Source organism: Mytilus galloprovincialis, chromosome 7, assembly GCF_965363235.1.
Source record: "Mytilus galloprovincialis chromosome 7, xbMytGall1.hap1.1, whole genome shotgun sequence".
In the NCBI taxonomy this organism is placed as follows: Eukaryota; Metazoa; Mollusca; class Bivalvia; order Mytilida; family Mytilidae; genus Mytilus; species Mytilus galloprovincialis.
The window spans coordinates 84250622-84278601 of NC_134844.1; the positions used below are offsets into that span (position 1 = coordinate 84250622).

The window sequence follows — 27980 nt, forward strand, 5'->3', positions numbered from 1 at the left end:
CCCTCCAATTTTTATCGCCTCCCCCTTTCCTTTATTCCTTTTCTTTTGACCCAAAAAAATCTTTCCCTTAAGATATGGTCAGTATCTCAATTCAAATTTCTAATGGAGTTTGCAACCATAATTACCCATTTAAATACATCATAACAGTTTTAAACTATAAAATGACATACATAGTCATGGCAAAAAATTAATATTAACGATATTCATTTGATAACAGTAAGTTGGTGAAAAATACGATGGCTATCAACCAATCAAAATCCAGGATTCTTACATAAGGTGTAATTATAAGTAATAGTAACTGCTAAAATAAATTGACAGCTTATCACTTCAAGACAATCATCATTTCTTAATACATAATTTACAAGCAGTGTAAGGAAGGTAATCAAACAGTGTTCTTTAAATTAATTTGAATTACCTCCCTTACACTGCTTTTAAATTGTCTCAATTGTCCTTTAACCAGAAAATACATTGGTTTCCCCTTTTTTTGCCCATAATTACTAAATGGTTTGAGCCATAACCCCCCAAAGAGATTTAACACAAGTTATTGTCTGGGAACTACACAAATGCTTATTTGGGCCATTTTTTGGGCCCCTAATTCTTAAACAGTTGTGACCATAATCCCAAAATCAGTCACAACCTTTAAACCTTGTTTTAAAATGCTATTGATTTCCATTCACTTATACTAAAGTTATTATCCGGAAACCATCCATCTTCAGACGACGCTGACGACGAAGACGCTAACGCCGGACTACGACGACATCAACGTGATACCAATATACAAACAAATTTATTTATTATTTTTGCGGTCGTAAAAAACATACTGTAAAATATTACAAAAATATGATACTTTAAAAGCTGACAAAGAACATTGATCTTCATTTGCTAACATTTTTAGATTGTAAATATTGGTTACAAAATATGATTTGTAGGGCAAAATGTATGTCTGCAAGCCTCTGCTCCTATCATCAAATTCTATTCCTTGTGCATTTGTACAGTCGAGTGCTCGGATAATAACTTCACAATATCTGCGTGTTCATTTTCTAAGGCTAACTCCATTGGAGTTTTACCATCTTTGTTACAAATATTAACATCAGCATTTTTCATTAATAACAATTTGACAATTTCTAAATAATCCTCATTTGACGCTTTCCTCTTTTTCGGATTATATAAACGTAAAAACCTTTCAAATTTTTTCCAAAGATTAGCAGGATTGTCATATTTAAATTTAACACAGCCTTTACATATTGAAGCAGCATGCAAGGGAGATTCCATCTCTTTATTACAAATGTTTATATCACAGTTGTTGTCTAACAATAATTTTACAATATCAACATATCCCCATTTTGAGGCTTCATACAAGGGGGATTCATTGTCTTCATTACACATGTTTATATCACATCCATGTTCTAACAATATTCCAACAATTTCTACGTGATGACAAAGTACTGCCATATACAGGGTAGTAATTGGGAACCAGTCATGCGGATCAATATCACAGTTATGATTTATTAATAATTTAACAATATCTGTATGGCCAAAAGTTGTGGCTAGTAATAAGGGGGTACCCATATGAGTTCCGCTGCCTAAATCTACAAAATTCTTCTGCCTATATTTAAAACTTTCAATACATAGCTTTTGGTGATTCATGATGGATATGTTAGAAGTTTTTGAAACGTAAGAATAAACAGAATAAAAATGTGATACTGCTGAACACGAATCGAAAGAATGTCTTTGCTTGCTATGTTTATTAAAACCACCACTGTTTTTAAGCAATAACTTTAATGTTTCAACACAACCTCCTCCTGCTGCATAAGCTAGAGGAGTTAATTGAATTTCATTATATACGGTAACATTCATACCCATATCTAACAAAACTTTTGTAATATCAATATAACCTTTTGCAACAGTGATAAACAATGGCGAAGATTCTGTATCAGATAATGATAGACACAAATCACGACAATCTTGGTCTTCAGATAAAAGTTTAAGGAACTGCTGATGAAATGTTTTGTTTTCAAAATTGTGGTGCAAAAATATATTGGCAAAATCCCTTGCATTAGAAAAATGAAATAAACGTTGAAAATACTTTGCCTCTTTTTGCACAGGTACTTTGATCATATATTCATCTTTATTTTTCACAGATTGTAACTGGAACCGTGTAGATATAAAAGGGTAATTACAGTGATCTAGAATAATGTCTAGAATATGTTCACCATAAAATGACACGAAAATATCAAATAGTTTGTCATGCATTATCATATAACTAGATCCGATTTTCTTCACATATGAATGAAGAAAAAATTCTAATTGTATCCTTACAACTTTGATATTTAGCACGGAAGACAGTACACACTCTTCGGCAATGTCACTAAGTATGGTTTTAATGCCAGATGTTGAGGATAAATTTTCATCGGTTATACAGTTGTTATAAATTACAAATAGTGCCAAGACAGCAAAAGACGTTTGATCTTTTTCCTCTTTCATTAAAGTCAATTCTTTCTTGATAACTTTCACAGGCTGTGAGAAAAAGTCCTCAATGTTTCTATCTTTTTCAGTAGCAAATATTTGACAAAGAAGGGGAAAGAAATCGTATCTGACAAAAAAATTTGATTTTCTGAGGATTTCAGCATTTTTATCTCCTATATGAGCTTTCGCCATTAGAAAACGTTCATTATTACATAAGCTATAGTCATTGGACAACATATCGAAGTGTGTCGTGAACAGAAATTGCACATCTTTGAACTGATAGAAAATATCTGACCTGCTTGACACCAATATTATAACATGTTCACACTGTTTGATTTTGTTTAATTCTGTACCTAATTTTTTCCACTTTTTAAGAAGATCATAATCTAGCGAATATTTACCACAAACATCATCATAGACAAACACTTGTTTTTCTGATTCATTAAAATAATGTATGATGTCTGTTGGAAAATGTGAAGGTATGATTTGGTAACCTTCATTTCTTTGCAGTGAGAGAGCGACATGATGAGCAGCAGTAGATTTTCCACAACCTGATGGTCCGATTACAGCTATGAAATTACTCTTTTTGACCATCTTCATCAATTCGTGTATAGCATTTGTCTCCACTATTTTCATTTGTATTTTTTCCCAATCTTGAATAATTTCATTATGAATATCTGAAATATAATGTCGATAATGGTCAAATCAAGGATGCTCTATGGACATGGAGGTATACCTTAAAACAATATTAATGAGCAATAAACTCAAGAACGGTACAAGTGACGCTACCCAAATTTGTACTTGATCTGTGTTTTTGTGGTAATAAGCATTGTGTATAAGTTTCATAACATTTTGTTGATGCAAACTGAAGAGAAAGGTAACAAACAATTCAGCAATTTTTCCATTTGTAAAGGGGCATAACTCTAGAAATGTAAAAGTGACGCCACTTAAATACACACTTGACTGTGTATTGTGGTTATAATCATTGTGTATAAGATTCATAACATTTAATTCAGGCAAACTAAAGTTAGAGAACGGAAACGAAAAATTTAGCAATTTTTCAATTTGTAAAGGGGCATAACTCTAGAATGGTAAAAGTGACGCCACCAACATTCACACTTTATCTGTGCTTTGTGATAATAAGCATTGTGTATAAGTTTAATAACATTTGGTTGAAGCAAACAAACAATTCAGCAATTTTTCCACATGAAAGGGGGCATAACTTTAAAACTGTATAAGTGTCACCATCAAAATTCAAACTTGATCTGTGTTTTGTGGTAATACGCATTGTGCATAAGTTTAGTAACAATTGGTTGAGGCAAACTAAAGTTAGAGAACGGATGGACGGACCTACAGGCGGACAAGGGTAAAACGTAATGCCCCCTCCGCTACAGCGGGGGCATAAAAAAAAATTCGTCAGTAAGATTTTTGAACTCCTGATTAATCAAATCAACAATTCTTATTTGCATGGATTGAGTGAGCAGAAATTTCAACCCCTATTATCAAGAGCAGATTCTTCTTTTACACTTTGCGATACATCGTCTAATGGTTGAAAAAGTACAGAGCTACACTGGGTTAAACATATATACGTAACATGTCAATGCCGAAATGCTGATCAAGTGTAAGTAAAATGATAATAATGTGATTGTTTCTGTAGGTTGCACTTTGAAAATACAGCTGTTTCTCAAACCACGCCTCTTTTGGGGAGATCTAGTAGAATATTCATAATAAATTAATTTTGTTTACATACTGGTTCCCAGTTCTGATCTGTATGTTGCATCTCATAGAGACATAACTTGGGAAAGTTACCAGTAAATATACATGTGCATATTGTTTATATTGACATCTGTGGTAACCCTTCACTCGAGGTAGGGGTAGTTAAGAAAATTAGTGTTAGTTTAATATCTGTGAAGTTCAGGGCATATAATGTGGTAATAAGCTTTTTGTATAAGTTTAATAACATTTGGTTGAAGCAAACTAAAGTTAGAGAACGGAAACCAACTTTGGGACATACAGACGGAAATACGACGGCGGTGCATAAAAACAACCACCAAGTATGTCGAAGATACACTATCCTTAACATGCTTAAGATGAAAAAGCTGAGTAATACTACAAATTGTATTTATACATGTTATAGGCAGTCCTTATACAATTTAATAAAGTAAGCTAAATACTATATTTACAAACAAATATGGAAGTTTCTTAATGTTGGTCCATAAAGATTTTTTTAAACTGTAAGCAAATGAAATTCTTTTTGAAATGAATTTTGTAATGATCTAACACAAACACAAACAACTTTAAACAAATGTGAAATAATGAGCTTGTTCAAGGGAGGCAACAAACTCCATTCTGCCACACTTAAATGAAAATGTCATTTGTTATTCTTACTTTTCATTCCATATCTTTTTCCACTTGATTGAGAAGTAACTTTGAGTTGTGCACATATTTCTTTGTAACTTTCACCACCAAGTCTTACAAGAGCCTGTGAAAAAGATATTAATACCATTAGAAATGTTCCATTTTGAAAGTTCATTGCTGCATATTTCTTTTGGTCTATACACTTATTCCAAAGTAAAACCTTAAAGGAAGAGATTAATACAGGAATTAATGAATTATGAATATAACCATACAGTATACAGTGTGAATTTGATTTTTTGCTAACAAATCATAACCTATGATTAAGGACATCTTTTTTTAAAATGCAAACCTATAAATTATACCCTCGATTCGATTATTTATATGGAGTACACATACAACTACTTCGACGTGTACATTTTCAGAACTAGAAGTTTGAAGAACTGAAAATGTACTAACTTCTTCATGGATACAAAGGTTTATACGTTTAGATGTTCAGAAATGTGATCATTTCCTAATTTTTATGGTGATATTGTCTATAGAGCTCACCAATTTAGATAAAATTCATGTAAACTAATTGATCCTTTGAATAAAGTTATTCTATAAGGTTATTATTTCAACACTATAATTATAAGATCTTTGAATATTGTTTTTATTGGTGATAACATTGATTTTCTTATTAATATATTAAAACATAACAAAATGTGTGTTGCTATATAGTTATTCAAACTTAAAGTCCTACATCCTTTCGATACTAAAATTTGACATTCAATGTACAGGATCATGTTTTTTTCAGACTGTTTATGACATCCTAATACTAAATCCATTGGCAGTGCACTAATTGATATTGAAGTTAACATGATTTTATATATCAAAGTTTTCATTGGCTGTAACTAGCTGTTAGCATGTTAAGGTAACTGCAATAATCTTAAATCCGTACTTTGTGTATTTCAACTTTTTGTTTGTTTTTGCCTTGTGTAAAGCTTGAGATTCAAGGCCTTTCAAATGATTTTTCCAGTTATTTTGCCATTCTATTACACCACTATCCCAGGTTAGCGGGGGGTTGGGCACTTGTAAACATGCCAAATCTGTATGTGCATGTCCCAAGTCAAGAACATAAAATTCTATGGTTGTTGTTGATTGCTGTCTATCATACAAGTTATTCATTTATTGTTTTACATATAAATCACATTGTAGGTTTTTCTGTTTAAATTATTTTCCATTTTGTCATGTCGAGCCCTCTTATTGCTTTAAATACATTATGGATTTTGCTCATTGTTGAAGACTTTACGGTGACTAATAGCTATTTACATATGCACAATATTGTTTCTGGTAGATAGTTGTCTCAATAGCAATCATATCATATTTCTTATTTTTAAACTTAATATTACATTAGTAATATACTGCCAAACTATTGTATAATTTTACAATATTTGATTTGTACTACACATCTGAGGATCCAGTTTAGTACTATGAAGGTACAATAACAATTAGTACTTCTTTTATACTATAATTTGTTAGGAAATTTAACTTTGTTAAGTGTAAAAATTTAAAAGTACTGGACTGGTACAAAAAGGCCTTGAGCCTAAAATGAAGAACACACTTAAACTGTAAATACTATTGAGTAAAGAGATATTTCTTGCCTGTATTTTATTTTGCTATTGAACTGCTATGTTGAAAGTAATCAATTAAACTATCTACAAAACATGGACAATGAATGAGGTAAAAAACTTAATAATCTCCATGGAAATGAGTACATGAGTTACCACGCGGACACGAATGTAAACACCATTTTTCAATCTCTCAAGAACCACAACTCCTGAACCGTGAAAGTGAAAACAGTCAATATTAGATTTTTATCTCCATTCTGTCATCAGTAACAACATATCAAAATTTGAAAAGCTGTGGTTGAATGGTTCATGAGTAAATGCATGGACACTGTTTGGCAGCCGCCCGCGTGCATGCCGAACATCCCTAAATCAATAACCGATTTTTTACTTCGTAAATCCGGTTAAAAGCTTGAATTATCATTTCGGACTTAATTCAGATAGTCACCTGTAAAAATTTCTATAACTTTTTCAATTCAACTTGGATTTTCATATAACTCTACAGCTATCTCAATTTTATATTGATCTTACAGAATGCCAGACTCTGAGAAGTTTGTAGTAAATACATGTATATGCAAAATAATTTGCAAGATACAGAGGTAACAAGCATTCCCTGAGTATTGCCTAGCAATACATAGTCACCTAGCGGTTAAAAAATCACTGTACTGGAACAAAATGTTAACTTGATCTATAACTTGTTATGGTGTAAACTATATAACAAATAAAAAGTCAATATCTTTAAGCATGACGTGAGAAAATGTGGAAAATTGATGATTTGAGTGAATTTTCTAAGTTCAAGGACCATAACTCTACACAAAATCATCAGAGTGGAACAAAATTCGAACTTGATCTGTACTGTAACTTGTCATGATTAAACAATACACTAAATATCTAATAGATGTCTTCAAGCACGAAGTAAAATAGTGAGAAAAACTGATTTGCCGGGCTGACAGATGGACACACAGACGGAGTGCAAACCTAATGTCTCCTTCGACTTCGTCAGGAGGGACTTTTTTATTTTCTTTTTATCTAACATTAACAAATTCTTTATTGCAATTGTATCTAGTTGTTAACAACTGCCCTTTAGGTGTCAGACCACCAATTAAAAATCCCTATCTGTTCAACCAAATTTTGCAATTTTCACAGCTTTCTAAATATTTTACCTGAAGTTTAACTTCAAAGAAACCAGGTATATCCTGATTTGTACATGTATCACCTTTCCAGTACATGCCAATTTTCAACCTACGTTAAAAGACTTATAAGAAAAATCTGACCTTCAAAACAGAGGTACTCCAAAAATAACCCCTGGTTTTCTGGAAATCTTAAATTAGTATACTATGGAGCGCATTAATCCTGAATTTTTAATGCAAACTCATAGAAAAGTGAATTTTGGCTCAAAATGGTCTAAATATATTTTTCTTTCACCAAAATTTTCATTTCTGCAAATTTGTTGGTAAGTTTAAGTAAACAATGACATCAAAAGCACTATTTTGTGTCAGAGTAGGGCTACTTTTACATACGTTCTAAATTTGAGGGAGTAGTTGGTGGTCTGACACCTAAAGAGCAAAAAAACTTGATCAGAAGTCTTTTGTTTCGCTTTATTCTTAATACTTGGTCAATTTGTAATAAAAACAATCCTATCTGAGGATAATGTGACTTATATTACAAAATTCACAGCTCAATTTAAACTGACTGTAATGTATGACTTTAATAGAAAATACTTGAAAATTTCATTTTGCACTACAGGAACACAAACTTTTAATATGAAGATCAGTTTTGGTTGATTTTTCCTTGTTTGTCCTACTCCTTTGAAGACTTTCCATAATTTGTACAATGAGTTTAGTAAAAAATCAAAGGTATTGAAGAGCAAGGAAATATTGACCACCCCCCCTTTTTTTCACCAGGTGTCAGTAATGGGACTATTAATTGATCAATAGTGCAGTTATGGTCATTAAACTATTCTTATTTACTATCAGTCAATAAAATTTAAAGTAGAAAACTTTCATTTGAGACAATACATGGGATTGTGGTGAGTTAAATGCAGTGTTTACATTAGGCTATGTTAGCTGCCTATATGATAAATACATGGAATGACGCAATGATATAAGGGGTAAAAATCAAATAATTTCATTTAATCTTCATGACGACAATTTTTTTGGGGTAGTAAACAACCTATGTTTTAATGTTTAATACCACAGAAACAACTTACTGCGCATTTATAACAATTTAGGACATTTTCTTTTATATAAAAGCATATTGTGAGGGTGGGAACAGCTTAAAATAGCACAAACTCAGGTTTAAGGTTCTAAATTTGCAATATGTGACTTTTTACCCCAAAAAAGGGTTGAAATGTGGCTACTATAATATCAAACGATCAGTTAAGACAACCAAATCAATTGTTTTCTGATTTTTGAGGATCACCGCTTTTCGCTTTAAAGGTGTCAGACCACCAATTAAAAATCCCTATCTGTTTAACCAAATTTTGCAATTTTCACAGCTTTCTAAATATTTTACCTGAAGTTTAACTTTATAGAAACTAAGTTTATCCTGATTCGTACATGTATCACCTTTCTACATGCCAATTTTCAACCTACCTTAAAAGACTTATAAGAAAAATCTGACCTTCGAAACAGAGGTACTTCAAAAATAACCCCTGGTTTTCTGGAAATCTTAAATTAGTATACTATGGAGCGCATTAATCCTGAATTTTTAATGCAAACTCAAAGACAAGTGAATTTTGGCTCAAAATGGTCTAAATATATTTCTCTTTCACCAAAAGTTACATTTCTACAAATTTGTTGGTTAGTTTATGTAAACAATGACACCAAAAGCACTATTTATAAAGACATATATATAGTACAACTTTTATATATAGGTATATCCCTGTGTGTTAATAGTCAAATGAACCAGGGATTGACTTGACGAAATTGTATATTCTTCATTGTTAGAATAATTTACATTTGCTTTTTACATTTATTTTGCGGATATCTGTTTTCTCCGTTTACGGTTTGTTGTTTACAGTGATTTATTTATAAACTCTACAACACGTGTGATTTTCCGATGGATTTAAAATTTTGTCTGTCATATTCTATCACGTAATGTTGTTTCATTTAAAATTATACTGTTTTAACAATTGATGGTTAACAAGTGAACATGATTGGAACTACACTATTGGTTCACTGTTATAGACAATTTATTCATCTTTCTTTTGCTGGTTGTTGCAACGAAAAATCTTCAGTGGTTACAAAGTTATGATAAAAAGTGGAATACTATGCGTTCGTTATGGTATTTTGTATTTTTGTTTTTACCTTGTACAGTGTAGTGATAAAGGAGAAAAATAAATGAAATTTATGCTATTATGTGTTTTGTTTTTTCTTCTTGTATATAAATTATCAACAACTACCTCATATATCAATATTGCAGTTTCCTAGCTGGAGATATATGCCATCAAAGGTGGATATACAAAAAAAAGTAAAAAAAATGTCTTGTCCGTAGACATGCATTTCCTGGTAAACTGGAAGTGTAATAACATTAATGTTGCATTGCTAAGTTCCTGCTTTTTTGTAGATATGAAAACACTACAAATATTTTTTCTACCATCTATTAATACAGGAAGAAATTGAAAAAAATGTCAGAATGTCTTGTCCGTAGACACATGTCTTGTTCGTAGACATGGCTTCATATCAATATTGCTTGGATTTATTGATCCAAAGTGTTCCTATATATATGTTGTTTAAACTTAGAAATATATTATTTTTAATTAATGGTAATTTAACTGTTCTATTTTTTTTTATAAAATTACTTTAGTGGAGAGGATTTTTAAAAGTGGCAAATTGTCAGTCATAAAAAGCATACCTTATTTTACTTTTTATGGTTTTCAGTTGAAAGAATGTGTCTTCATTTTTGCTTAATCAATAAAATTTTGAGATAAGTAAAAGAATCATGGGTACATTTTCATATTTTCCAAAAATTAAAAAACATAGCCTAAAATGTAATGGGTAACTTTTAATCTTAACTTTATCAATTATTTGTTAATGCATTTAATTACATATCAATAAAATGTCTTGTCCGTAGACATTTTCACAATGTATTTGTTTCCAATTTCCTCGAGGTTCGGCATCATTTGATAGATAAACCTGATAAATGTATGTTATTTTTTCAAGAGAACACATCCAACTATATCAAAATTAAGTTTTAATAATGCATTTAATATAAATATCCATAAAATGTCTTGTCCGTAGACAAAACATATAAATTGTATTGCTAAGTTTGATTGTTTATTGAAAGAATATGCATCAAGTTATTTTAATGTTCTATACACCAAAAGAAAGGGTCTTTTTTAAGTTTTGTTATTTATAGATTAGTTTAGATATAGTTTGTTCAGATCAGAGTTGTGATCAAAGAAAGCTACTGTTGTTTGAAATAATTGTGAGTTAAACATGTTCTTGTTAAATTTTTTCGATTAAAAGTGTTTGATATTCAATAATTCTAAACATATTTTGTTGTCTTTGTCATTGGCCAAAATTCTGAAACTGATAACCATGTCTTGAAGGCAACCATTTAAGAACATTAGACAGTTTTTAAACACCATTTATTTAATAAAAATATTAAATATTTCTTCCAAAAACTGCATGTAATTATATAAATGCTTTTCGTGTTAGCCTTATGACTGCTATTTTTCATAATTTAAACCATTTCTGTACCAAAATATCAAAAGGGGCGATTTTCCCGATGTGATCTTTATTTTTGACTTCATGTGAAACAAAAAATGTACATCTGATTGTGGCAAGACAGATAATAAACTGTTTTGTAATTTTGATTATGCAAATGTTGAAATTAAAATGGCAATTCTTAATAAGTTTGGCTAATATTCAAAGTCAATGAACCATGACTGAGGAACATGGCTAAACCATCTCAATGTAAATGAGATGCGCCAACGCTAATACAACTGCATACCAAATATCATTGACTTATTATAAGTTGTTCCCTCAAAACAAACCTAAACACAAATATTAACTTGTAAACTATGTAAAAGTTTCAAAGTCAATGAACCATGAAGAGGGGGTGGCGCTATATAATTATCAATATCGTAAAGTGGTTTTACTAAAACTCAATATGTAATAATAAAGACGTCTAAACTGTACGAATTTGTATTGATGACTAAAGTACAAGATAACGTCATAAGAACACAACGTTGGATATACAATAATGCCGCGTTACGTTAACGTTCTCTTCTGTGCGTGATTTCCAACATTCTCCGGCCCACGAAAAGTGAAATATAAAACTTGTAAAATAATTAAAGTCTCTTTGTTAAAATAATAATATGAAATTAACTTTAAAGTCCATCATTAAAATTAAAACTTTTACCACAGTTCGTTATAGTACGGTGTCACATTTATTTCACGTTCTTTTTTTCTGGTAAGTTTCTCCCTGTAATCCAATTCCTGGTATAATTTAAGCTTTTTGAACTGAGATTTAGATTTTTTTTCCATTCCTTGTAAATCATCGTAAAAGTGTTTGTGTTGGTTTGTGTCTCTTGTCCATATTAAAGCTGATTTGTCTGTTTCATTTTCTGTCAACGGACCATTGGTTCTTTGTTTTGTCCTTGAAGTGTCCACAATTGTAGAAATAAGTTCAATGTTAATAGTATTTCTCTCTGTTTTATCCTCGGTAGTGTGCATCTCTTCTGTTTCGTTGATTGAACTGGTTCTTTTGAGTGGTCCTGAGAGTAGGTATCCTAGTTTGGACTTTACTGCTATTGGTCCCTCGCCCCTAATGATATCATCCTCGACAATATCCCAGTATTGGGTCAGCACCAACAAGCAGTCCAATTTCAAATGATGTATCCTCAGTTACGGCGTGTGCTAATGTTAAGTTTTGCAAATACGGTAACTTTCTTGCAGTTTCAATGTTAGCCTTAAATGGTGCGGCGATTTTAGGTACAATTAAAACATCTACTGAAATATGGTCGCCATAAATAGTTTGTAACTTTACTGTTGCTGTGTTTAGCTGTTCAATAGAGTTGTTCTCATTATCGTCTCCAAATCTAGAGAGCGTAATTGCTTCACTTCCTATGGGTTTTAACTCCAATTTCTCTGCTAAATGTCTTGTAATAAATGACCTTGTGGCGCCTTCGTCAAAAAGGATCTTTGCATCAATCGTTTGTTCTCTGTAGCTTAGCGGTGCAATTGCGGTCTTTAACAAGACATTTGGGCGATCACAGTTTAAAGATGAATATAAAACAGAAGTCTCAGATTCCTCCGCGTTGTGTTTTGTACTGTACTTGTACTACTTGTACTTGTAGTTTCTTTATCATGGTCGTTGTTGCATAGGCTTGTGTGGTGACGTCTATCACATTTCTTGCAGTTTGATTTTGATTTGCAATCTACTACGCGGTGTCGCCAAATCTAGATAGCGTAATTGCTTCACTTCCTATGGGTTTTGACTCCAATTTCTCTGCTAAATGTCTTGTAATAAATGACCTTGTGGCGCCTTCGTCAAAAAGGATCTTTGCATCAATCGTTTGTTCTCTGTAGCTTAGTGGTGCAATTGCGGTCTTTAACAAGACATTTGGGCGATCACAGTTTAAAGATGAATATAAAACAGAAGTCTCAGATTCCTCCGCGTTGTGTTTTGTACTGTACTTGTACTACTTGTACTTGTAGTTTCTTTATCATAGTCGTTGTTGCATAGGCTTGTGTGGTGACGTCTATCACATTTCTTGCAGTTTAATTTTGATTTGCAATCTACTACGCGGTGTCGCACTAAGCAATTAAAGCACAATCTATCTTCTTTGACAATTTTCGTGCGGTCATTCTGGTCTGTATATTTAGTACATTCTGACGAAAAGTGGGGTTCCTTGCAGTATGCGCAGCTAATTTGATAAGATTTCTGTGGTGAATTGGTTTTTGGCCAGTTTTCGCGAGATTTTGTGTTTGTGTAGAAGGTCGCTGTAGTACTAGGACTTTTAAATGTTTCTCTACTTCTACCAGACTCTAAAACTGCAAGTTACTTAAAAATAGATCTCCTAAGATCACCAACATACCAATCTGTTGAACCGTGCTCACGTGTTAAGTGTTTGCGTATTTCACTGGGCATTTTGTTGAGTATGACTGGTACTAATAACGAGCCATACGAATCTTGCGCTTGTCCAAGAGATTCTAGTCCTCTTATGTATGTATCTGTTCTGTCATAGTAACTTCTAAGTTGTGAAAGCGTATTCTTTAGTGCGGGTATGTCTAGTAATGCTTGCATGTACGATTGAATTATCTTATGCTTTTGTCCGAATCTTTCATGTATGAGTTCAATAGCTTTGTTGTAGTTTGTGTGCGTAAGAGCAAATCCGGCAATGGTATATGACGCTTCTCCTTCTAGTAAAGATTTTAGGTAGTTGAACTTTTGGACTTCGGTTAGTGTGTTGTTGTTGTGAATTGCGGAATCAAAAGAATCCCAAAAGGATTGCCATTCGAGTACGTTTCCATCAAATGTAGGTAAATTCAATTTCGGTAGTGTATGAAAATTGCTGCTATTGACGCTTGAATTTGAACGTAAAGACGTGAAATTGAGGCCAGTATTGTGTGAGTCATCTCTTATGTTATATACGGGCCAACATTTTGAATGGGTTGCAGTGTCTCATTGTGCGGCAAAAAACTTCTAGCGGCTGCATTTAAATTTGATGTTTCAGCTTGAATAAATTTACGAATTTTGCATATTTTCGTCTCTAAATTAAATTTATACTCATCTGTGTCAAGTATCTCGTGCTCTATATCCTCCTCTTGTACACTATTTAAAATGGTCTTATCTAAATCCTTCAGAATATCTTGCTTTTCCTTTAATGTATCCAAAATTGTTTCCAACTCGTCCTCTTCCGGTTTTTCTTCTGTTTCACTTCTCTCCTCAAATCTTCTTAAAATCCTAGAAACTGCGCTTCTGTGTCCCGCTCGTATAGATTTCAGCTTTGAAGTCATCTTCTTCTGGTCACGGTACCAATATCGTAAAGTGGTTTTATTAAAACTGAATATGTAATAATAAAGACGTCTAAACTGTATGAATTTGTATTGATGACTAAAGTACAAGATAACGTCATAAGAACACAACGTTGGGTATACAATAATGCCGCGTTACGTTAACGTTCTCTTCTGTGCGTGATTTCCAACATTAATCTCCATGGAAACGATACTTACAAATGCCAATAAATTTGCATACCAAATATCATTGACTTAACATTAGCATTTCATCTTAAACTGATATTATCACAAACTGATACATGTAAACTAAGCAAAAGTTTCAAAGTCAATAGATCATGACTGAGGGGGCAGGGGCCAAGTAATCTCATTGGAAATGAGATTTGCCAATGATAATACAACGGTTGACCAAATATCATTGACCTACCACTCATGGTTCCCCATAAACTGACCTAATCACAAACTAATACATGTAAAACATGTAAAATAAGCAAAAGTTTCAAAGTCAATAGATCATGACTGAAAGGGCAGGGCCAAATAATCTCCGTGGAAATGAGATGTGCCAATGCTAATACAAATGTATACCAAATATGATTGACCTTCAAACTGTTCACCACAAACTAGACCTAATCACAAACTAATACATTGTTGACGCCGCCGTCGCCACCAGAAACAGCATTCCTATGTCTCGCTTTTTGACTCCGTCAAGCGAGACAAAAATGATAACTTACACATGTTACATTTAAGGGCAATTATTTGTTGTTGGGAGTCCACAGATTGTTTTGAGTTCTATTATTATTTTGTACATTTTTTATCGCTGTATTTATTGTATGTATGAAATAAAATAAAACCGTTTTTTTTTTCAATATGTCGCCCCTTTAAAATGTAACCAACATTCAATTTTATATGGCCTACTGTTAAGATAATAGTCAAAAACGCATAATATGAAGTATATTAATAATAATGTTGACATGAACTATCATTGATATGGTCATAATTATAAATTAACTGTTTACAAAACTTTGAATTTTTGAAATACTAAGGCTTTTCTACCTCAGGAATAGATTACCTTAGCTGTATTTGGCAAAACTTTCAGGGGTTTTTGGTCCTCAATGCTCTTCAACTTCGTACTTTATTTGGCTTTTTTTTAAACTTTTTCATTCGAGCGTCACTGATGAATCTTATGTAAACGAAACGCACATCTGTCGCAAATATAAAATTTTAATCCTGGTATCTATATATGTAATGAGTTCATTTATCGAAATCCTATTTTTAATACAATAACTCTGATTAAAAGTCATTTGATTTACATTTACAATGATCTTTTTACCAATTTAGTATGGCTGATATATTTAAGAAATAATTCTTTTATGCCATGCTCTATGCTCTTTTTAACATGGGTAGGCATTATATTTGTGAATATCTTTATACCGAGCGATAGCTAGGTGTAAAATGTTGACAAATATAATGCCTACCCATGTTAAAATTAGGATAGAGCATGGCATGATAGAATTATTTAAACTGTAATAGGAAAATTTATAACTTTTGTACTTCAAAGAGGACCTGTAATACGCGTTCAAAGGGCATCCATTTTGATTTAATGAAGCCAAAACATTATAGAAAATAAACTGTTTCACGATAAACAAATGAACAAATTCCTGTCAACTTACTTTTAGAATGTTTTAAAACGATTTTATTTAATTTCCTAGCAAGCAACACCAAAACAAATGCTCATTTTGATTTTCGGTGTTGTTCAAAACACAGCTGACGTTGCAATTTCAATTGTGACGTCAATCAAACGCAGCCCATGTTTTATTTAAATTAGAACATGGCTCTGTTCACAAAGCGAAAGAAGAACGTCATATAAGAATTGGTTTATAACCACTTTCCATCTATCCATTTAGTTTTCAAGATGAACTTCTAACACAGTACTGCTAACTGTTATAAATAAATTTAAGGGCAATATAAAAGAATCAAATAAATCATCATCAGTCATTTGGCATTCAAACCCACGATCTCATGCACTCTAGGGAATCAGCCTACAATGAGGCCAAGGAGACAGTATCTGATTTTGGACCGGTATTTCAATATTAACATAGGACTAGGTTTATAAATCAAAAGTGTGCATAAAAATACTTGAGAGACATTGACAAATTGTATATTCATTTTGCGACAGTTTGTTTGTTTGAAAAACATTACAGTCCTTTCAATATTATACCTGACAAATTTCCACCCATTGCTGCTCGAATTCAATGTCAGATATGATCCCATTACCATGTGCCAACTCATTTCTGTAGTATTTTATCCTAGAGAGATCTGCCCCTTGACTTGTATCATTGGGAACAGGAAGTATGTCTGATATCTGAACCGAAGTTAGATTTCTAATCAGCAGTATCATCAATGTCAAATCAAAGTCACTGGAACAAACTGGTTTTCGATCTATAATTACAAAACAGCAGTTGAACGGAAAGGAGCGGCATATATATCCCCATGGAACCCTTTGAAAAGTGAAGAACTGTGTTTTGCCTCCCCTTCCTTTTTTCGAAATAAATCGTTTTAAAAGTCATATAAAACTTCAAATTTAAAAAAAAGTTAACATTTTTATATTCATTATGTACATTTGGTTGGATGGTTAAGTTTTACTCTAAACGAAGTGAAGGAGAACCTTTGTTTAAAAGAAAATCCTTTATATTATCAAAATCTTCATAATTGTATCGCTATTGAATAATTAACTTCCCAGGCACTAATTAGACGATATTTTGCCAGATGCAGTTACCTTAACTCAAGACCTCTCGTTCGTTATAATTTTGGCCCCACACAGCACAAGTGCGAGGGGAAACCCGTAACATAAGAAAGTCAATGTAAAAACACATGCTCTGGAGTCAGATATAAATAACAGATTCTTAAAGGAATAGTTTAACTAACCAATTGGAACACATGAAAACAAATAGCTTTGCTCTTTTAGTCCAATTATATGCCACATTTTCCACATGCTCAATTTTTATTGTTTGTTAATGTCACGATCTGGTAAACTTCGGTAACAAACTCAAAAGTTAATTAGCTTGCTATCAACAACCACTGAACGAAATATTATGTTTGATAATACGTTATAGATGTGTCCTAAATTTAATATAATAAAAAAGTGCATGCAAGATTTCATTCAACATATTTGTTTGTATTGGTTCGATATCAAGCAACTCGTTTCATATGACTTTAAATTTTGTTAAATCATGTGAACATGGTAAAGGGAGAATATTCTAATGTGCGTATTGTTATGCGTTTACTTTTCTACATTGGTTAGAGGTATAGGGGGAGGGTTGAGATCTCACAAACATGTTTAACCCCGCCGCATGTTTGCGCCTGTCCCAAGTCAGGAGCCTCTGGCCTTTGTTAGTCTTGTATTATTTTAATTTTAGTTTCTTGTGTACAATTTGGAAATTAGTATGGCGTTCATTATCACTGAACTAGTATATATTTGTTTAGGGGCCAGCTGAAGGACGCCTCTGGGAACTTCTCGCTACATTGAAGACCTGTTGGTGACCTTCTGCTGTTGTTTTTTTTTATTTGGTCGGGTTGTTGTCTCTTTGACACATTCCCCATTTCCATTCTCAATTTTATTTTTTAAAAGAGTTTGTCTTTAGTGCCGTGTGGAGACAGTAGAGTGCGAGGTCCGAGCGAGAACTGCTCTAGTTCATTACTTTAGGAATATTTATCAAAAAGTAGTATTTCAATATTCAGCCCCATTCTACTATTAAGTCAGCCATCAGTCCTACCCTGATATACACTATCTTTTCCGGGTAATTTATACTGATAGCGATTGACATTTTCAGCCGAACAAATTTATCAATTTTACATAACTTAAATTATTGTATGCTGGTTCATATTCTGGACGCCAATCTTTGCTCCTTTATTATGTAATTCACTAACAAAACAATTATGAAGCTTAGAAATGGAAAAATACTAAATACTAAACTTGTTCAAAGGGTATCTACACGTCTCAATCTTCAAAATCGGTTATCTAAAAATACTACCACACGTCTCAATCTTCAAAATCGGTTATCTAACAATACTACCATCACTAACATTTTTAACAATAAAAATCGTGGTTACCCTTCTATCGATAAGTGTCATGCCAAAAAATGAATTACATGTCCCTGTCTTTCCACCAACAATACGGTAAGGTCCACGTTTAATGGTCGCACGTTTTCTTTAAATTTTGAAACTGATATAACTTGAAAAACAAACAGTATTATTTATTTACTCACATTAAACAAACCGGGGTGTGGTATTCAGTACGTAGGAGAAACTGGACGATATTTATCTAAACGCACTCAAGAACATCTGTATCGTTTTAAAAGACCAAATAAATTCAAAAGTATCATTAACCAACACCTTAAGAAGCACAACCATCCTTTTAAATATTTAGCAGTTCAACCTTTAGAAGTGGTAAATAAGCAGCCTGGTGAATCGCATTCAAAGTTTGTACGATCACGGAAAATAATTGAATTAAATTGGATTAAAAAAATACAGACAGTTTACCCTCTCGGTCTAAATGATAATAACATGGGAATTGGTAATATATCTAGAACTAATTCCGTTAACATTTTGGATATAGTTTCTAAAACTGTTCGTAAAAACCGTTCTCACGGTCGTAGAACAAATCACAATCAAAGAAAATTTCGGGCCAATCATACCAATATTTCGGACCTAATTTCTATTTCAAAAAACAACGGCAGACATTATCTGTTAACAAAACTCTGTTCGTTACCGGTTAATAAGTTAAATAAAATTTTGGAGGATTGCAACACAATTTCATATAGCAGTCCTAAGTATGAAATTGTTCAAATTATTATGGCATATTGTTATTCTAAATTATTTCCCAAAATTGATCGCCCTGAAGATCATAAAAAACATTTTATTAAAATTAAGTATGTCAATACAGGCTTTGATTTTGTAAATATTGCCTGTATATTTAACGACCATTCTGTTAAAGAACAAATTCCTGGATATTTTGACAATACTGAGCTACCTCTTATTTGTTATATTTACAAGAAATCTACCCGGAAATTTGTGTTTAATTATAGTCAATTGTGTAAAGATGTTAATATCAGTGAAAATACACCTACTTCATGTAATTGCAGTAATTCCGAATATATTTATGGACCCATTTCCCATGTTATAACAGAAAACTTAACATCGTTCAAGACCTAGAGTTAAAATCATTCCTCAGTAAAGGACCTAAATATCGTCCCCCGTCAATTATTAATTGAAATGAGTGTCGTAATATCATCCACGACTCACTCCATACTTACTGTATGAAATGGATAAAACGGGAAAAAGCTGACAAAAAATCTTTTGACTCTTTTTTTAATTCAGTAATGAAGATAGTTGATATACGTATTCAACATTTTAAAGAACATTTTACTATTAACAATAACCACAATAAACCTATTTCTCGTATCAAACATAAACTAAAAGAACTAGCCAAGGAATTTGTTTTTTGTCCCGGCCGATAAAGCTGCTAATAATATTATTATTGTTTGACGTAAATTTTACATTGAGGTTCTGAAAAAGGAAATCACCAGTTCACCAACATTCCAACTGACTCCATTTTCAGAAAACGAAATCTGTAACAAACATAAACTTTTAGCCACCGCTTTACAAGCAGAGCCAAATACAATGAAAGTCCCAACTATGTATTGGCTTCCGAAGCTACACAAAACCCCTTACAAATATAGATTTATTTCGTCGTCAAGCCATTGTTCAAATACTAAATTGTCTATTCTTCTTATCAGCACACTTGGTACAATTAAAAACCTCATAATAAATTGTTCAAATAAGGCCTTCGAAAATAGTGGAATAAATTACTTTTGAAGTGTCAAGAACTCGTTGGAAGTACTTGATAAATTGCATGCTTATATTGGTGATTTTGAATCTGTTCAAAGTTTTGATTTTTCTACCCTGTATAGCACATTGCCTCACATTCTCATTAAGAAAAAATTCACACACCTAATCAAATGGGCATTCAAAAAATCAGAATGTGAATATATATGTTCAAACTCTTTTAGGTCATTTTTTAGTAGCAATAAACAAAAAAACTATGTTAATTGGACATACTTTGATACTATATATGCCCTTGAATTTTTACTAGATAACATTTTTGTTCGCTTTGGGGATTCCGTATATCGTCAGATTATCGGAATTCCAATGGGGACTAACTGTGCACCACTTATTGCGGACCTGTTTTTTGTATTGTTATGAGTTACAATTTATGACAAAAATAAGCAAAGACCCATCAAAACAACATCTGATAAACAAATTTAATAATACTTTTAGATATTTGGATGATATTTTGGCTCTCAATAATGACGACTTCAGTATGTATATTAATGAAATTTATCCTGCTGAAATTACTTTAAATAAAGCTAATACTAACAATGACCACTGCCCTTTCCTCGATCTTGATATCTATATCACTAACGGAAAGCTGAATACTAAAATTTATGATAAAAAGGATGATTTTTCATTTCCTATCGTTAATTATCCGTTTTTAGATGGTGACGTTCCCTTGTCACCATCTTACGGTGTTTATATATCTCAACTTGTACGATTCGCTCGTGTATGTAACAATGTTTTAGATTTTAACGAGAGAAATTTATGTATTACTGAAAAATTATTACACCAGGGTTTTCGATATCACAAACTAGTCAAAACATTTACTAAATTTTATCATCGGTATAAAGACATCATTCGTAAATATAGCTCAACATGCAGACTTCTTATACGTTCAGGTATTTCACATCCAATTTTTTATGGAAATATTCTTTATAAAGCACAAAGGTGTCAGTATTCACCTCAGAAACTAACAAAACCTTTAAATAGACTTATTAAGAAGGGATATAATTACGATACTGTTGTCAAGTCATTAAAGATTGCATATGTTGGCGTTAATATTGAGTCACTGATAAGGTCTTTGCGTCGGAACTAAACACATTTATTCTAAAAACAGTTGTTGGCATGACACGGGTTATGTTCTTCTCATATATGTTATGATGGTATGATACTAAACCCCTAACGGGAAGGATTGTGCCTGATGTTCATATGATGAAATCATAATCTTTCAGTCCGTTTAATTGAAGTCTGGAGCTGGCATGTCAGTTAACTGCTAGTAGTCTGTTGTTATTTATGTATTATTGTTATTTTGTTTATTTTCTTTGGTTACATCTTCTGACATCAGACTCGGACTTCTCTTGAACTGAATTTTAATGTGCGTATTGTTATGCGTTTAATTTTCTACATTGGTTAGAGGTATAGGGGGGGGGTGAGATCTCAAAAACATGTTTAACCCCGCCGCATTTTTGCGCCTGTCCCAAGTCAGGAGCCTCTGGCCTTTGTTAGTCTTGTATTATTTTAATTTTAGTTTCTTGTGTACAATTTGGAAATTAGTATGGCGTTCATTGTCACTGAACTAGTATATATGTGTTTAGGGGCCAGCTGAAGGACGCCTCCGGGTGCGGGAATTTCTCGCTACATTGAAGACCTGTTGGTGACCTTCTGCTGTTGTTTTTTTTTTTTTTTTTTTGGTCGGGTTGTTGTCTCTTTGACACATTCCCCATTTCCATTCTCAATTTTAATTTTGGGACAGAAACCAATGAAATACAAACGCTTCTCAAATATATTTGATGTGTTTTCGCAGATGAAATGTTGAAAATATGCAATTAAACAAAACTTTTTTTTTAATAAAATGCACTCCTGTCATCATGGTCATGCGTTGAATCAGGTCATTTTAAAATTGCCAAATGACACATAATTTATATTTCACATGCTTCTAAATACTATCTACTCAATGAGCCTAACCGTGGACAAAAAAGGTTTTATAACAGCAAAATTTGTTTGTGTTTATCTAATACATGTAATAAATGGGATCTAAAGTCATTTGTAATGTTACTATGGTTCATTAAGCCAAAATGTTCCTTGAAATTTGAATATAATCTAAAACAAAATCCCCTTTAAGTGATTACTTTGAAGACATCATAGATTAATATTTCTAAAACCCTTTCTTTTAAAGACAACAACAATCAAAACCAAGGAGTAAACAAAGACTCACAAAACCAAAGGACATTTACATCAACAGATATAAATAATAAATAAGAAACAACACGAACTCTACTAAAAACCGGGAGTGAAATCAGGCAGGGTAAGCATTTCCTGCACCGTAAAAGATTAAAGATTGGGAATGAAAATTGGGGATGTGTCAAAGAGAAAACAACCCAACTTAAGAGCATAAACCGCCGAACTCCACCAGTAAGTCTACTCTTTAAAGAAACCCATTGTAGGTTTTCCTTTAAATGCTTTTAAAATCAAAACACCCATGAAACAATGTTAACAGTACTAATAATCAATAATATTTATTATAGTAAAAAAACTTAACCTCGTGGTGGGAATAATATATTCCATTGTTTTCTATTAGCAAGTTTCTTTAATATCAATGATTCTCTGTTTAGAGTTTTCTGTAACACTGCAGGTTCAAACTCTTTGTCAAATCTATTCCTAACAACTGTTTCAGCCACGTCCTTCAAAAGTCTGTCCAATGTGACATAATTCTGATTTTCCTTTAAACATGTTGGACGTGGTTCATTTGAATATGTCGCCATCTTACCTAAAACATAAATTGATAGAACTTTATCAGTTAAAAGAATATTATTGATTATTTTTTCTTGCCAAATCGTGCATGAACTCTCAGGACATGCAAAAGTTAATGTTGAAATAGTTATCATAGGTACCAGGCTTATAATTTAATACGTCAGACGCGCGTTTCGTCAATAAAAGACTCATCAGTGACGCTCAGATCAGAATAGTAAGAAAGCCAAACAAGTATAAAGTTGAAGAGCAATAAGGGCCCAAAATTCAAAAATGCGTGCCAAATACGGCTAAGGTAATCTAAGCCTTGGATAAGAAAATCCTTAGTATTTTGAAAAATTCATACGTTTGTAAATAGTAAATTTATAAAAAAAAATAACATATAACTGATATTCATGTCACAGTGCTCATATATACATGTATATAAATTTTGTCTTATATCGGATCAGAAAAGATAATTCTCGATGACAAAAGTAAAAAAAAAAAGCGTAAAACAATGACATATATATTTGGATTTTTGGTATTTGTAATTTTATTTTCATTTCTCTGTGTCTGTAAGCAATGGTGTTACATAACAGATGTGGAAAACTGACAATACTTGCAGTTTCAAATGCAAAATTGAGAATGGAAACATGGGGAATGGGGTATATGTCAAAGGGACAACAGCCCGACATAGAAGGCATATAAGCAGCAGAAGGTTACCAATAGGTTTTCAAGACAGCTCATTTGTTTGGTGACAGGGTTATGGCTCGCACGTAAAAATTTATATTTCAAGACCATTCTTTTCAAAATAAAACGGGGGAAATGAGAATATGTGAAATGGCTCAACCGTTATGAAGCCCCTGATATCTGAAATACAGATTAAACTAAGTACTCAGAGTTATTAGCAAATATTATTCAAAAACAATAGGGATTCATTACTTTATTTTATATATCTGTGAAATGCAGCTCCTGTTAATTTTGTTATTTATACACATCATCGATGAAAAGTGCCACATTTATGTGAGAGGACTTACATATCATTATAAGCATGGTAAGGGATCATTTTGTACATTCAATTGGTTGATATGTCAATAGACTGTAATATATCAATAGATATTATTTAAACCGAACGTTTGTTTCACCTAGTGATAAAACACATCAAAATACAAGGCTTGAAATTGTGTGCGCAGGCATTGGTTTATGCTTCAGACAACACGCTTACGATAGTTATATGTATTTCTACAAAATATTGACACAGTTAATGTTTTGTATTTGATTATTATTGTTAATAATACAGTGTTTGGTTGTTCAATCAAGTGCCATTAAGGGAGAAATATTAGTATAACTACCCGTTTTGAAATAATATCTATAGCATCAACTCTTTTTTAAATGATTCTTTTGAAACAAATTAGAACACCAATTAAATGAAAGTTACTGAGGGTAAAATAGTTGATGCTATTTATATTAAAGAGGTAAACGGGAGTGACTTTGTAGGGTATGGTATTCATTAGTTATGTACGTAATATACAATCAAAAGAGGGTCATGGTATACTTGATTACAGGAAAGGTCATAAAGCTTTTCTGTATTGCGGTATTCGTGGTCAATACAGATAACTGTGATAAAAATGCCAGTACCTGGGTCGCCTTCTATTTTCCTGCACCGAGTCCGACAGAGGTTTTTGACTCCCAATGACATCCACTGAAAATTTATCAGCAATGGTCTCATTCCAATGGGCTTTTGATACTTTTTTCAGGATGCAAATTCAATCCAATGCTTCAGATTCAAGATACGTTAGGACTGTATATACTTCAATTTAAGGTAACCGGATTCAAGGTGGAGGTCATTTTAAACGATTTGTTTATGCAGATAAATTAAATAAAAACTATAGCAAATTCGATTGGATGTTTTAGTAAGCAAAATACATCTATGATTAATAAAAAAAGAAAAATAATAGAAATAAAAGAGGAAAAGTCTTAAACAACCTATTAGTGGGTGTAGCTAGTAGCAAGTCGTAAAAACAAATAAAGGGTTTGAATGTGTCGGAGAGACTCCTGAGTATTACGGATGAAAGTATATTGCTCCGAAAAAAAGAATATTGTGTTCCAAAATTAAGGTGTGATTCATCATGGTAGATGTCGGTCGTTGTTCTGTGGTTAAAATGTTTATGCAATTTTCTTTCTTGTGTGGTTTTGTGTTTGTTTGTATTGTATTCCTGTCATGTAGTGTTGTCATTTTATCGATATATTTTTCATTGTTCCCATTTAAGCGGAAGTTTTTGGCTAGCCATTCAACCAGATTCAACCCACAATTTTTGTCCTGTACAAAGTCAGGAATATGTCAGTTGTTATCAATTACTCCGTTTCTATATCTGTGTCCATTTGTTTCTGTTTCAGTTGAGTGTTATTGTTGTTCCGTTATGTTTCCCTCAGTTTTAGTTTGTAACCCATTTTTTTCTCTCACTTAATCGATTTATGACTTTTGAACAGCAGTATACTACTGTTGCATTTATTCATACATACGACATGACGCTCCCGACGCTTTATAAAACTATTTGGTTCCTAATTATGTATGGATGTTAGTTCCTGGTGTAAGATTTACCTATAAATGGTTACCTGGTTGGTATAAGGAACAGGATCAAGGTTTATATGGTTCCTTCCAATCTTAATTACTATAAGTACACTCAGATAGACCAACAAATAATTAATTTAGAAAATTACCTTAAAAAGTATTTAGTTTTTAGTATTTATTTATATTTTCACAAGGCATTTTCTAGGAATGGGAGGAAACATTGGCCTGTTATTTCTGTATGACAACACATTTATTGACTAACTATTATGACAGCATAGCACATTACTTTTATTCACTCGTCAAACTAAATGAGAACATAACCACGGTCGTACAACACTTCTAGACCAATTGAGGCAAATTTGGAGTCTGGGAATGTGAACCAAGTGACACGATTTGTTTTCATTATATTCAGCTGTCTTTTCTTGAGCGAACCGAAAGAAAATGATGAATGGTGAATGTCTGCTAAGATCATAATCTATTGCCCTTTTTCATTTCATCTTTCTAGCACTATATAGTATAGTCTTCTTACTGCTGTTTGGTAATGCAAAGACTGCTCCAAGTTTTTTTTTACTTTTTTTTCTAGTGATTGTTTTTGACTTCCTGTGACAGTTGTTTGTATTGCCCAATATACCATACTTTAGGTTGTTAGTAATGATAAAACGTAGGCAGCAACATATGCTGCTTTCCTTGACGTTGTAAATGTTGTAGAGACTTGTATTCTTTTCTTTGCTAGATCTTTAACTTGTTTCAATGTCAGTTTGACTGATTTTTTTATTATTACACATAAATTCCGGCAACTGTTGAAATGTTATATTCATTTAGTCATTTATCCTAATTGAAAAATGCATAAAGATTTACAACTAATGACATAGTAATTTTTTCACTGTCAATCAATTTTCTCTGTGTTTGTATGACAATTATAAACAATATAGATTAAACACAACAAACACTTGTATCCACATGCAAATAATTATAACCACAGGTTACCCAAAAAACAATACCATCAATATATGATATAAAAGTGAAAACGAGGAATTCACGTATATTTTTAGTATGGAGAGCAAACTGGGTGAGGGTTTCAAATTTGGTATACTAAATAGGTAAGAAAAGCGATGTGAAGTATTTGAAAAAATAAGTAGTAGAAAAAAAGTGAATTGAATATATTCAATAAAAAAAAAATACAAAACCCAAATGATGTACCCAGACCCTTGTTCTGATAACTGGTTCGAATTTCGGTTTTTCTGAATCTAATATTATTAAGGACTTTGGGTAATCTCATTTTCCGTACACCAAAATGAAAATAACATAACGTTATATTGGTTGATTTTCTATTGTTTAGAACGTTTTAAACCAATCACAACGTTTTCGTGTTTGCTTTTGAAATATTACCCAGAATGCATTAGATTGTGAAACGGCGAAATATGAACGAAAGAATCGGGTTGGGTCAACCTAGTAAACATCTTCCTGGTTTCCTTCGCTAAAATCAGTTATCTTTCAATTACCTATAGTACATTTACTTACCGGTTATATAATTTCGTGATTGAAAGTCATAAGTTTTGCGATCTTTTCATTTACTTGATCTGTTCTTAAAGTCTTTAGGAATACACTCTGTTTTAACTATTATCAGATAAAAGTTAGCCATTTTGACTTGTTTGATCGGAAATGTGTCACTGTAGTCTCGATAACCCAAACGCATATTTAAATATAGCGTCTGGGGTGATTAACCGGACTGGTCAGATATTTATAGGGGGCGTAACAAATAATTAAATATAGAACATATCTATAAATAGCACTTCCGTTATCCCCATTATATTTAAAAAAAAAAACAATAATAACAACAGTAAAGATCAGTTAACAGTGTAACGTTACATGTATATCTATTAAAACTGACATTCTTGTAGCTGATCCTGTTGCCCAACTTGCAGATGGGCAATCTTAAAAGAACGATAAAAAATACTGTAATTAGCGGCGATCTTTTTTTCTGAATTTTTGTCACATGTAAAAAAAAATTAAAGACATGATTTTTTTTCGTGGGAAAAATTTGGTTGATTATATCATATAAGGAAACACTGTAGCATGACTGTATACTGCCCTCCTTATAACAAGTTCTGGATCCGCCACTGGTCGTGTATAGAGGATACCACGCTCTCTGTGCGCTAAGAGAGGGATCCGTAGGTGGACCGTTGTACATAATCCAATATACCTTAATTTTCTGGCGAGTTATAATTTCTCGAACATGTATCCCCAACGGGCTATAATTTAGGACCTCATCTTTATAATTATTGTTATTTTTTTTTCGTCCTGAACATTACCATTATTTACCACAAGACGATAACCAAGCAACCCAACTTGAAGATCTATTTTTATATTTTAACACACCACGTTTAATATTCTCTT

General features: G+C 32.4%; 1 long non-coding RNA gene across 1 annotated transcript; it reads right to left on the reverse strand.

The window, feature by feature from the left end:
- Window positions 1-27276, reverse strand: LOC143083865 (uncharacterized). Its single transcript, XR_012980912.1, has 5 exons — window positions 27105-27276; window positions 22824-23051; window positions 16611-16831; window positions 4855-4948; window positions 1-3143 (listed from the first exon to the last, which is right to left on the reverse strand). It is a non-coding gene; the product is annotated as an uncharacterized LOC143083865 (long non-coding RNA).
- Between the last annotated feature and the right edge of the window lie 704 nt (window positions 27277-27980).